We start from the raw sequence: 12,712 nt of genomic DNA, 5'->3' as shown, positions 1-12,712 counted from the left end.
GGGGGGGTGGAGGCAGAGAACATTCTAGACATGGGAGAAACAATCAATTTGTTTTTTATTTAGTCAAAATTGGGTGGATGAATGGATGGTTGGATGGTTGGGTGGTTGGATGGATGGGTGGTTGGAAAGAAGAATGGTTGGAGGGATCAATAGACTACTTTTCCAGCTACATCACCCATAAGCCTTGTCGTGTACAATTCAGCTCCAAGCTGAGGATCTAGTCGGTCCAATATTAAGAGTCATCTTTGTTCCAGGCACTGGGGATACAAAGAAAGGCAAAAAAAAAATGCGCTCTCAAAGAGCGAACATTCTAATGGGGGAGACAACATAAAAATACCCACGTAAATATGATTCATTCAGAATAGATGCAAGGTGATCTCAGAGGGAAGGTACTAAAAGTGGTGGGGAGGAAGGTAGCGAGAAGCCTCCTGGAGAAGGTTGGGTTTCAGCCTTGAAGGAGGTGAAGGTGAAGAAGAATATTCCAGGTATGGAGATAGCCAGTGAAAAAAGCGTGGTCAGGAGATAGAAAGACTCTTGTGTTCAATGGACAGCAAGGATGCCACTGGAGCTGGATCATAAAGTACATCCAAAGGGATTTGTTTTGTTGTTTTTGTTTGTCTTGTGTCCTTTGTTTTCGAAGAGGACCATGACATCAGGGAAGTGATGCCATGACATGCAAGTGAATTGGATTTAAGTGAGGGAGGGCTGAGCAAAGTCACCAGCCTTGCTTTCTCCTCCAGAGCCATGTGGGTCCAGTGGCAAAATATAGATCAGGATGACTGGAGATAGCCCTGGATGCACTGGGAGACCTGGTCCTTTATAAGCTAAGGTCTTTTCCACGTCTATTTGACAGAGCCAATGCCCAATCAGTGATTAAGGCTAGGTAAGAAATGAGGCAGAGAAAGGCCTCTTTACCTAGTTAAAAAAAAATCAATTTGGGAGGGGAAGACTGTCAAGGTTTCTGGCCAAAAATAGAAACAATTGCTATTTACCTTCACTCTGAGCCAATCAGGACCCAAACAATGACCAAGTGGACCTTGGGACATAAAGAGGGGAAGGGCAGGGCGGGGGGGGGGGGCGGGAAGGGGAGACAATCATCATCAATATTCTTCCAGCCATCAATATTCAGATGACATCAGTTTCTTTTCTGGAGGCAGATATTGTTCATCATGAATCCTTTGGTATGGTCTTGGATCACCGTATTGCTTAGAATGGCTAAGTCATAGACAGTTGTTAATCCTACGGTATTGTTGTTACTGTGTACAATGTTCTCCCAATTCTTCTCACTTCACTCTATATCAGTTCATAGAAATCTTCCTAAATTTTTCTGAAACCTTCCTCTTCGTCACTTCTTTACATCACAATAGTATTCCATCATAATCACACACCACAACTTGTTTAGCCATTCCTCAATTGATGGGCATCCCTTCAATTTCCAATTCTTAGCCAACACAAGCAGGCTAAAAAATTTTAAATCAGACTTTACACACACACACACACACATACACACACACACAGAGTTTGGACCCTTCCTTAACTTGTTAATTCTATAAGCATGAAATTTTGTATACTGAGTTTACTTAGAAGGAGATAAAATTGTTCCACAGGTCAACTCTAAAGGGCATCTTGGCCAAAGCACTCTGGCCCCAAAGAATAAAGGAGCAAATCCAAAGGAAAGCAACATGCTGGAAGACTTGAAAGACAGGAAGGGGCAATAACATGAAGGGCTTTAAATGCCTAACAGAGCACATTATGTTTGATCCTAGAGGTAATAAGGAGCCAATGGAATTTATTGAGTAGAAGGGTGACATGGCTAGACCTACGTTTTAGGAAATTAATTTTGTTGGCTTAATAGAGAATAGATTTTAGTGGAGAGAGCCTTGGGGCAGGGGGACCAACCAGAAAAGGCTGTTGCTAAAGTCTAGCCATGAGGTGCTGATCCAGAGCTGTGGCTGTCAAAGAGAAGCTGCAACAGTGGAAAAGGAGTGAAGGTTGTCTCCATGAGTGCAGAGTGTCTGGACTACTGGTTGAGTCAGTTCAGAGAGAATGAAGCGATCTTTGCTTTTGTCATGATCAGTGTGCTTCTGTTAGCACTGAGTCTAGAGGCCAGTCCTCTTCACCTCTTTTCAGGTTCTTTTCCCTGGAGGGGGTAGTGTTTGCATGTGTGTTCATAGTGGGTGGTGTTTGGGGGGGGGGTTGTTGGGTGGAGCCTAAGACTTGTTTTCTGGGGAAGGAATGAAAATGGAGCCAAACACCTCTTAATAAGCTGGATTGTGATGTGATTGGTCCTTCCTGGAGGCTGGCTATAGGAACACTTAGTCATCGGCACTCAGGAGATCTCTTTGGGACTGGGCACAAACTTGGCTGTTTATCTCCTAGCCCTTTGTGCCTGGGATTAACTGTCGGACTTGGGCTTTGGGAAGGCTGATGCAGTCTGACAAAATAAAATCCTAGATTTGCCGTTGCCTCTCTTATGAAAAACAGATGTCTTAATGTTCTGGAACTTCACACAGAATGGAAGTTGCCAACTAGAGAGGCTTTTGGACTGAGAACATTGAGTTAAGACAATTCGGAATCCAGCCAGAAGGGGGTTTTTCCTCCTCTTGTCTATTTTTACTGCGTAACTGATAGCCTTCCAAGGACCGACCTTCCTCCTTCCTTCAGTCCATCCCTCTCACTCTGAAATGGGAGGGGATAGAGCAGCTTCACCTTGAGATACCATCAGAAGGAGAGACTGCAGCTGCAACCCAAAAGAGAGAGAGAGAGAAAAGAATGAAAGAAGAGAAACGGAATGTCTCTGACTGATTTTTGAAAAAAAAAAAACAAAAAAACAGCATACAACCCTTCCGTAGCAGGCAGGGGGACGAGGAGGAGAGAGAAAGAGAAGATAGCAACAGCTTTCTCCTGGGGACTTGTGTGTATGTGGTTTTTTTTCCTAAGTGCAGTAAGTCACCATTTCACAATCATTCATTAGCCTGCTTGTGCTATTGGGCTCTGAGAAATACTTCCGCAGAAGGTTGATATGCATTGCTGTGGAATTTGACTCTGTATGTGTGTGTGTATTTTCATGTGTGTGTGTGTGTGGTTTAATTTGTTATTCTGTTCATGTCAGGCAATGCATTGGGGGCTGCCAATTTCTGTCTATTTTGGGTACCTTTTTTTGTTCACTCCTGGGTGGATGTTAGCATGTTTAAGAAGTCTGTAAAGTAATCCATTTCCGAACCTGTCACTGCAGTGGTTAGAAGCCAGAGTCTCGCTGGCAAAAAGACAAGAGAAAGGTTTCTGACAGCCCAGCCCAGCTCAGCTCTAGTATGCATGTCAGAAACCAGGCTGTTGGAAGTGCTAAGACTCCAAATTAAGCAGCTTTGAACCTGAGCCAAGAGGGATGGCAACGAAGGAGGAACAAGTACACCCTGTGTTTTTAAAAAATAATATTATGTGATCTATGTACATGAAAAGCATGAAGCAGAGCTTTGAAATAGCATTTACTCCAAGAAAGAATTACCCTGGAGTCTTAAACGGGCAGATTTTATAACTCTGAAAGTATTTTCCCTCCTTTTTTTAAAAAAAAACTTTATTAGTTCATCCATTACCAGAAACTGAATTTAATTCCCTCACCATTTGCCTCTATCCTTTCCTACTCTATACCCCACCAACCATCCTGAGGCTATCGTTTGTTAATGTTAGGAAGATGTTGACCTTGAAGTGTCTGTGAGCTTAAAACAAAGCCGGCAACCCACCAGAAACACTTATTTTGAAGGTAAACATAGAAGTCTAAAATTGCTTGCTGTTTGCAAAATATGAAAAGCCTTGGACTGGGCAGGGGGTTGAGTGGAGGGAAGAGAAGAGATTGGAAAAGGAGACTGATTCCTTTAAGGATGAGGCCTACCAGCCTCTGGAGCATTCTCTAACCTCCAAATTAATTCTACCTGTAGCCATCCTGTCCTTCCCTAAGGCAGTCAACCTTCCCCTTTCCACTCTCTCCTCAAGGAATCCCCACTGTCAGACAAGGAAATAGAGGCTAATATTTATTTTCTGATTTTTTCCAAATAAAAAAGAAAAAAGGAGAAGAAATCCTGCATTTTCAGAGACCCCAAACTGGTGTTTCTTCACCTTTGTGGTGGAGAGATTGATTATGTTCTCCCTCCCACTCTTCTTCACCACACCCGTCTAAGCATCATATTTTCCCCCCATTAGCAGGAGTCTACAATTGTTTCTGTATGTTTAATTTTTAAAGAATAGAGAGATAATGGGCTGAGGGTCTACCTTCCTCCCCTTTATGTAGCTGTATTTTAATAAGCGCTCATAAATATCCTAGCTTGAATTCCCTGGTTCTTTGAAATACTTTATTTCCCGTCATTTACTTCAGAGAGTGAGAACAAATTTTCTGCTTTGTTCAGAATCTACTAAATCGTAAAGACTCCTGTCTCATTATGATTCACATTGGGTTCCACTTAGGGCAAAACCAGACCCTAGCCCAAAGGAACAAAGGGTTGGAATGATTGTGAGGCCTTTGTATCTCTCAGGGTCTTCTTAAACCATAGAGCATGTGTTGGGTGAATAATTTATGAAGCACATAGAATACCTGCCTTAAATACTCCTCTCCTTCAAGTATGGAATAGACATGTTTGGCTGAATCGGGTTTATATGCACAAATGCTAAATTTGCATGATGAAGATGACTGTGGGACTTTAGATGGGCAAGAATGAACAAGTATAATTATATATTGCAAGGATATTTTTGGTGTCTTTTCCTCAATTGTCTTCTGTTTTTCCCAACTTTGACAAACTCTCTTTTTTTGTAATATCTCACTTAGGAGGTAGATAGGTACTGGAATCCAAAAAACTATTACCTCTGACTATGAAAGGCTCTTTAGATAATAGAAAGTATTTTTTTTAATTGATATTCTCTGGCGTTCTTTTTACTTCCTGCCTTCATTTCTTGAGGGAATGCTGCCAACAAATATTTCCTTGCCGCAATGGGAAGGAAATACGGAGCCTCCATCCTGACTCCTCTGCCCTTCTACCTCCTGCCATTATCACGCTATGCTCACTTGCCTTTCTAGTTGACCACAAAAGGCAAGCAAGCCATTTTTTTCTATCATATACCAAACTCAAATCGAATGAAAGGCTAATAATCAGTGAAGGAAATCCCAAAGGACCTAGGCAATCCCACTGAGGAACTAATTGTTTTTGCCTCAGCCTGTTCCTGGGATCAAAAGACAGTGTCATATAATGGTTAGAGTGCTAGACTTGGATTCAGGAACACCTGGGTTCAAATCCTTTCTCTGACACTCAAGTAGTTATGTGTCCATGGGTAAGTTATAGAACCTCTCTGAGCCAGTTTCCTCATAGATAAAATGAGAAAAGTAATAGCTGTGGTACTGTTCTGATATTGTTATTGTGAGATAGAAATGAGATAATGAGAAAGCAAAGGACTTTAAAAACTTTCATTCATCAGCATTTATTTACTAAGCACCTACTGTATGCCAGGCATGTCACCATTATTATCTATGCTTTTAATTAATATTAGCACAGACTATACTAGATTACTTGGCATTTGTCTAATTCTTTTGAGATAATCTTCACTTTTCGAAGATAGGAGGAGAAAGCCACAATGGCTTACTCTTTTATCAATTCTGAATAGTACTGTGTGTCCTAAAGAGAATTGGTCTGGACTCTTTTAAGGTGGAAACCCAACCCTAGAGGTAACTATATTCTAGGCCTCCCAGAAAATCCAAGCCTGCAGTCTTATTGAAACAACAGGGAATGGGTACTCCCTCTTTTCTTACCTCCCCAACTCCTTGGTTTACACAAAATATAAGTGCTTTTGTATAAAAAATATGTAAATCAAGTTTGTTTCATGTATAGGCAAGTCTGTGCAAATTAGTATCACTTTAGATTAGAACATAAAACAGTATTCCTAGAGAATAAAGACCATGTCTTTTTCTAAAGTATTTATTTTTAATTAACAAACATGTATTTTCTCTCCCTTCCCATTGAAGAGAAGAAAAAGGAAAACCTCTTGTAGATAAATGTATAATCAACTGAAACATTCTCAAGTTGTCATGTGTAAATGTGTCTTATTCTTTATCTTGAGGCCATCATCTCTGTCAGGAAATAGGTAGCATCCTTCATCATTGGTCTTTTGAAATTGCGGCTGGTTATTAAATTGACCAGACTTTTGTCAAAATTGTTTGTCTTTACAATGTTGTTCCTGTAGAAATTGTTCTCAGGGTTCTGCTCACTTTACTCTGTATCCGTTCATATAAGTCTCCCTAAGTTTTTCTGATAATGTATTTCACATATCCACAAAAGCTAGGCCCTTTCTAAGTTATTCCTTCCATGCCTCCCTCCTTTCCAACTCTTTCCCTGGGAACATTCATAAATTAACACTTCCATCCTAGAAAGGATATGTCAATTAATTGACAATTAATATGACTCTATTTCCTGTGACTTCCTAAAACATCCCTACTTGGCCCCTACTTTCCTATATATGCTTCCTTCCCCTATTAGAATATAACCCCTTGAGGTCAGGCACTGTCTTACATTTTGTCTTTGTACCCCAGTACTTAGCACAGTACCTGGCACATAGTAAATTACTTAATAAATGTCTTTTCATTCATTCATTCATTCATTCATTCACAAAATGACATTCCTGAAAAAGTTTCTAGAAGGCATCTGCAAGTTGTGTTTAATTTGGAAATTTCATGATTGCTCTTGGGCTCCATGAGAAAAGCAGTAAAGCTTATTTATTGGCCTGAGACACACTCTGTCTCAGCACTGCCAAGCACCTCCTTAGGAAACAAGGAGGCACAGGGGAAATTAAGGGGAAAAAAGGCAAATTCAAAGTGATAGTAAATTCCCTCTAGAGGATGAGAACTTGCCGATTCAGGCCCTCTGTCTTTCCTGAAAGCTCACTTAAAATTCCACTGGAGGACACTAGCTTTCATTTCCCCACATTCTGTCTTTCAGATACCCAGGTCTCAAATGCTAAAAATGACTATTGTGTCTACACATCCTGCCTTTGAGTTTCATCTCAATCCTCTGAAAGATATGTCCTCTCTCTAGGACTTTAAATGTATTTCTGTTATTTTCTGTTTTTTTGTCTAGACGGATCTTGTTTACGTAAAAGATCTGGCCTTGAGGATTAGAAATTGTCCTTGAGTCACACACACAGTCACCACAGTGTCTGTATGTTTAGAAACATAGGACATTTGGGAGTGCTTAAATGGAGCTGGAGAAGACAAGATGGCTTCCTTGCTGCACCAAAATGACTCAGCTCAAGCAGACAGATTTTGGGACCAAGAGCCACATAACAGGAAACTGCTGAAGGGAGGTGAAGAAGGTCTAGGAAGTGGTTGCTGTTTTAAATAACTATATCTAGGTGCCAATTTTTTCTCCAGCTTTATAATACTTGATATTTAGAGGACTATTTCCTTTAATATAGTATATCATTCATCTTTATTTGGCACTTTCTTTTCATATCAAAGTCTTTCGGGCCCTGCAGATCTTTTGTGCCAACTGGGATAAGGCCTTTATTAGGATTTATACGGAAATATTAAATTTATTTGCTCTTTTATTACTATTTAAATAATAACTGCCATGTGTGTTTTATATCTTCAAAATTTGCAAAATGTTTTGCAAGTCAGTGTTTGATTATAGCCTTTGTTTCTTTGTCAGCCTAACAAAACAGATATTTCTATGAACTTCACAGAATCTGCTGGTTCTAGCCACCACTATATAAGGGGCTAGACTGTTGTCCTTGTAATCAGGACAGACCTGAGTTTGAATCCCTTCTCTGACACTGATCACTTGTGGAACTATGGGAAGCCATTTCATGCTTTCTCTTCTTTAAAAGGGAGACAGCCATGCCTGTAGCAGCCGCCTCATGGGTTTACTGTGAAAATCAAATGAAATAATGTATGCAAGCTATTTTTTTTTAACCTTGAAGTGCAATATAAATGTCAGCCAGGAATTTTATAGTGATTTCTGGCCCAAGCACATGGCCAGCAACATGAGCTTGCCTGAGAAGGGAATTCAAGAACACTGTTCCTGAACCCATGCCTTTTGTGTGGAGAAGGGATTTTGACCTTCTTAGGCAGCATCACCCCAGAACCTAGCTTTCTGGCAGGGGAAGGGAGATTTCTTGAGCAGCACTTTGGGAGTTGTCTCATGGGTAACCCCAAGTCCAAGAGTTCTCAGGTTAAAAGTTTTAGAATCAGAGAAATAGAGCCAATCAGCTATTTTATTATTTTATATACTTTTTTTTTATCCGTTCATGGGCTCCTTTGAGTCTTTTATGTAATTTGCATTTTCAGTAGGATGAAATAAATTAAAGGTTGTTCTATACGTGATATGCATTTGGAATCTTGAATGCTTATACAGGAGTTAGGGGACCCTTATTGCAAGGAATCCTAGACGCAAGTTATATATATTCGTCTAGCATGAAGTTGTGATACTGAAACACATCAACTAAGAAATGAAAATGTAAATGGGCTATGGTTTCATTGAAGATGGTAACAATGCCAGTGCTGTGGGCAAATTCTAGCTATAGTTCAGATATTTAGATAGTACCCTAATCTTCATTTTATATACCCAACTCCCTCTTCACTGCCTTCTGCCTTTAGTGGAGACACCCAAATCTAGAACAATGATATAGCATTGTAAACCCAGCTGCCAATATTTTACCAGGGAATCCAGCCCTAGGTCTAGTTCTTCTTTGGAAATGAATGTTCTTCTCCCTATCATCTTCTGCTGGGTAAAGTGGCATTTGCTTCAGTCTGAGGAAGCATTTACCCATTGTGCCTTTCCTAGGCACCTTCGGAAGGGTCTCTCCATTTATGCTTCTGCTGGAATTCAACTCAAGTGCTGCCTTCCTCCCTGCACCCCGCCCCCCACCAAGTGTTAACACCCTTCCTTTCCAAACTGCTTTGTATTCATTTTGCTTATATATTATGTATGCACTTAGATATGTCCCAATTGTCTTTTCTATTAGAACACAAGCCTCTTGAGGATTGACTGTTGATTTTTGTCTTTGTGTAGTCAGCACCTAAAATAGTGCCTTGTATATTGTAAGTACTTAAAACCTGATTTGATAGAGACCCTTCTCTACCTTCTACACAGTCTAACAGGGAGCCTGAGTGAAATAAGGTAACTTGAAAGGTCCCAGGTAAAACACAAGGTCTCTTATTTGGGGGCGATGATCCAGGGCAAATGATGAAAGGAATAGTTAGTGAACCTTACTTTCATTCAGGGGCTAAAAATAGACCCTGTTCAGCCATGAAAACACCTGTTTGTATAAAACAGAGGCAGAATTGTCCCTTGGTGCTGACCAGCTTGGATTTAATTCAGGATTGTATATTGAAAAATGAGGATTAAGCTATAAACAGTGAACCAAAGATGAGATATTACCCAAGAATGAGATTTTTCTGATCCTAGGGGCCCAGGACCTCCCCCCCATACCCTCTCTCTGTCTCTGCTTCTGTCTCTGTCCTTCTGTCTCTATCCCTGTCTCTGTCTCTCTCTCTCTCTACACACATACACACACACACACACACACACACAAACACACACGCACGCACGCACATGCACACAAACACACCCCTTTCCATAGGGAACTAGGACAAGCTCAGAAACCCTGGTCACCATCCTACCCCCTATACATTCTTTTTCAAATCAGTGCTCAAAGCCCAGCTGGGGCTCACCCACCTCTTTACTTTTTCTAGCATTCTAGACTGACTAATCACTTTCTCCCTTATACACTCACCAAATCCACTCCCTCCTCATTTTTTCCAGGCTCCCTTGATCTCCTCTTGTGTAATTTCAAAGAATCCAAGGGCTTCACTCCTTCACTCAAACCTCTGTCACACTTCTTAAATCAAACCAAATGCACTTACAGCCTAAACACTGTCCACTCAGTGCTCCTTCCTTCTCCACTCCCAGGCTAGTCTCTCTCCATTCTTTTGCTAACTCCAGTCCCAGGACGACTTCCTGATGCCCTGAAATAAGTGCAGGTTTCCACCTTGTGAAAATGTAAACTGAAGGGCAGGAAATGCATGTTGATTCATTGCCTGATTGATTAAATAGACCCAGATGGCAGTTGCATTTCCTCCTTTGCTTCTTGACTCCATGGCACTCTCAGAATCTGACACTCTGAGCTTCTGTTTCATCGTCTATAAAATGATTGGACTGAATGATATCTGAAGTTTCTTCCTTAGGCAGGTGTTTTGCGACCCCATTTAGGGTTTTCTTGGCAGAGATACTGGAGTGGCTCACCATTTCCTTCTCCAGCTTATTTTACAGATGAAGAAACTGAGGCAAACAGGGTTAAGTGACTTGCCCAGGGTCACATATCTACTAAGTATCTGAAGCCAGATTTGAACTCATGAAGATGAATCTTCCTGATTCCAGGCCTGGCACTCTATCCACTGTGCCACCTAGCTGCCCTAGGAGTTAGGAAGACCTGAATTCAAATCCAGCCTCAGACACTTACCAGCTGTGTGACCCGGGGCAAGTCACTTAACCTCAGTTTCCTCCACTATAAAATGAGGATAATAACAGCACCTACCTTATAGAGTTGTTGTGAGGATTAACTGAAATAATATTTGCAAAATGCTTAACACAGTACCTGGTACATAGTAGCCTATAAATGCTTATTCCCTGCTCCTTCTTCCATCTCTAGATTTTATGACCTACGAAATGGATAGGTTTCTCCCCCACTTCCCACCACCATTGGTGTTTGCAATTGAAATCACTAGTCAAACCCAAACTTACTAAACAGGGATAGAATATTTCTTGGCTAAAGTGATACTGTGATAAATCGTATTATACGGAATGGTTTCCTCTAACAGAACTGTTTCTGTGTACTATCAGATGGCCCAGAGAATCAATGGTTTGTTTATCTGGCACAACAAATAATCCTCACAAAGCTAGCGTTCTCTCTGCTCTGGCTCCCTGGCTCCAGGCGTGTCTTCTACGTTTATTTCTTCTGTCCTGACAGCTCTTTGCTTCCTTTACCAAGAAGCAATTACCCTTTCACTGTTCTTACCCCTTCTAAGCTCAAACATCCAAACCAACCAAATAAAACTAAATCTAATATACTTAATTACAGCTTTGAAAACATGATGACCGAGGAAAACAACCTATATGGAAGGGGGCAGTTAATTGTCTAAGAACTGTTATATATGGGACACACATTCTTGAGTGACCAAAATTCAAACTATAAGAACTTAAAATGGGTTTTTATGGAGACCTGAGACTATGGATTATAATCTTTCTAATGCTTATACTGATTCTCTTCTCTGCATTAATTCCTTCCTACTCTGCCCTAGAGAGCTTCCCACATGGCAAATGAGATGAGCTGTCCCACCCTCCCACATGTGTAAGGAAGGAGAGGGTGGGTTGGTCCAGAGGGTCCCCTAAGGTGCTGAGACTATGTGCTGAGACTATGCACAAAGCACTGCCTTTACTCTGCAGGCAAACAGAATGCCCAAGAATCAGAAACCAGTGACTGGTAGCATGGACTTTGCGTCTTCATTTGGAAAATGGCAAAAATAAAAAGTAAGTGACCTCTAAGGTCTCTGTTAGTTCTAAATCTATGACCCTATAACATGGACTCAATTCTCATCTCTATAAATCAGTTAACCTCTGAGCCTCAATTTCATCATCTGTAAGACACTGATGATAATGCTTGCAATACCCATCTCACAGGATTGCTATGAAAATCCAATGAGAATTACATATATATATATATATATACACATATATGTATATATATATAAAGTATTATATAAACAGGAATATATTGGCAAATAACCAGCTCTCAAAAAAAACCAATTATGCATATAAACACTTTTAAATTTAATCTGCATTATTAACATTTTCTCCATTAAGTTTCTTCAGTTTAGATAATCAACAAAACAATAAATCAAGCCCTGATTTGTAGCATTTGCCAATTTCCAAGTTGTAGATACTTGCATTGTAAATGAGCTGGTTCGAGCCGGATCCAGCACACCCCTGTATAAATGTCAGATATCATGATTATAATCTTTATGACTCATTGACTTCCACTAGTTAGAGGCCAGAGAGGAGTTGAATCTCTTTGGATCTGCAACTCTTACAGAGAGGTTTATCTCCATTATGGTGGGGCTTGGTCATTATGTATTAACCATATCATTTCATAGCAACATTAGCAGGGGTGATCTGATGAAGTTTTGGTTAATCTGGTTACAACCAATATACCTGTACAATGATACATCACATAAATTCTCAGGGGTAAAGCCATTACTGAAACAATATTACACATTATAAGAGCCAACAATTAGAGGAGGAAGATGGTAGGAATGAAGGTAGGACACAGTGCAGTTGTATGGAAAGAATGTTGAATTTGGAGTTAGAGGATTTGGGTTGGACTTTTGACCGTTATTTATTACCCATATTACCTTGGGAAAATTGTTTAAACACTCTGGGCCTCCATTTGCTTCCTCACCTTTAAAATGAGAGGCCTGGATTAAATGACCTTCTAAAGTCCCACATATGTGGATGACCCTAAGGTGGGCCAATAATGCTGCCTCATCTCAGTTTTATAAAATGAAGGGCCTGGGCTCAGTTACCTGTTAAGTCCTCCATAACTCTTAATCAATAATCCCATGATTTTTCTGGATTTTTTTGTCCTGCTTTTCACTTGCTGATTCACTATGGAGTGGCCTAGT

At 40.5% G+C, this 12,712-nt stretch overlaps 1 protein-coding gene across 2 annotated transcripts in view; it reads left to right on the top strand.

The window, feature by feature from the left end:
* Positions 1–12,712, top strand: part of TRIM2 (tripartite motif containing 2) — a 139,961-nt gene that overhangs the window by 19,590 nt on the left and 107,659 nt on the right. Inside the window, exon 1 of one of the 2 annotated variants that reach the window (XM_036762950.1) lies at positions 2,623–2,918. The exons of the other annotated variant lie outside the window; for it this stretch is intronic. The gene's annotated coding sequence lies outside the window, so the exon portion shown is untranslated. Of the gene's footprint in view, positions 1–2,622; positions 2,919–12,712 lie in introns of those variants that run through there. 2 annotated transcript variants of the gene reach the window in all.

This window comes from Trichosurus vulpecula, chromosome 6, assembly GCF_011100635.1.
Source record: "Trichosurus vulpecula isolate mTriVul1 chromosome 6, mTriVul1.pri, whole genome shotgun sequence".
Taxonomy (NCBI): Eukaryota; Metazoa; Chordata; class Mammalia; order Diprotodontia; family Phalangeridae; genus Trichosurus; species Trichosurus vulpecula.
The sequence above is the reverse complement of the archived record's forward strand: the minus strand, read 5'-3'. Positions and strand labels throughout refer to the sequence as shown.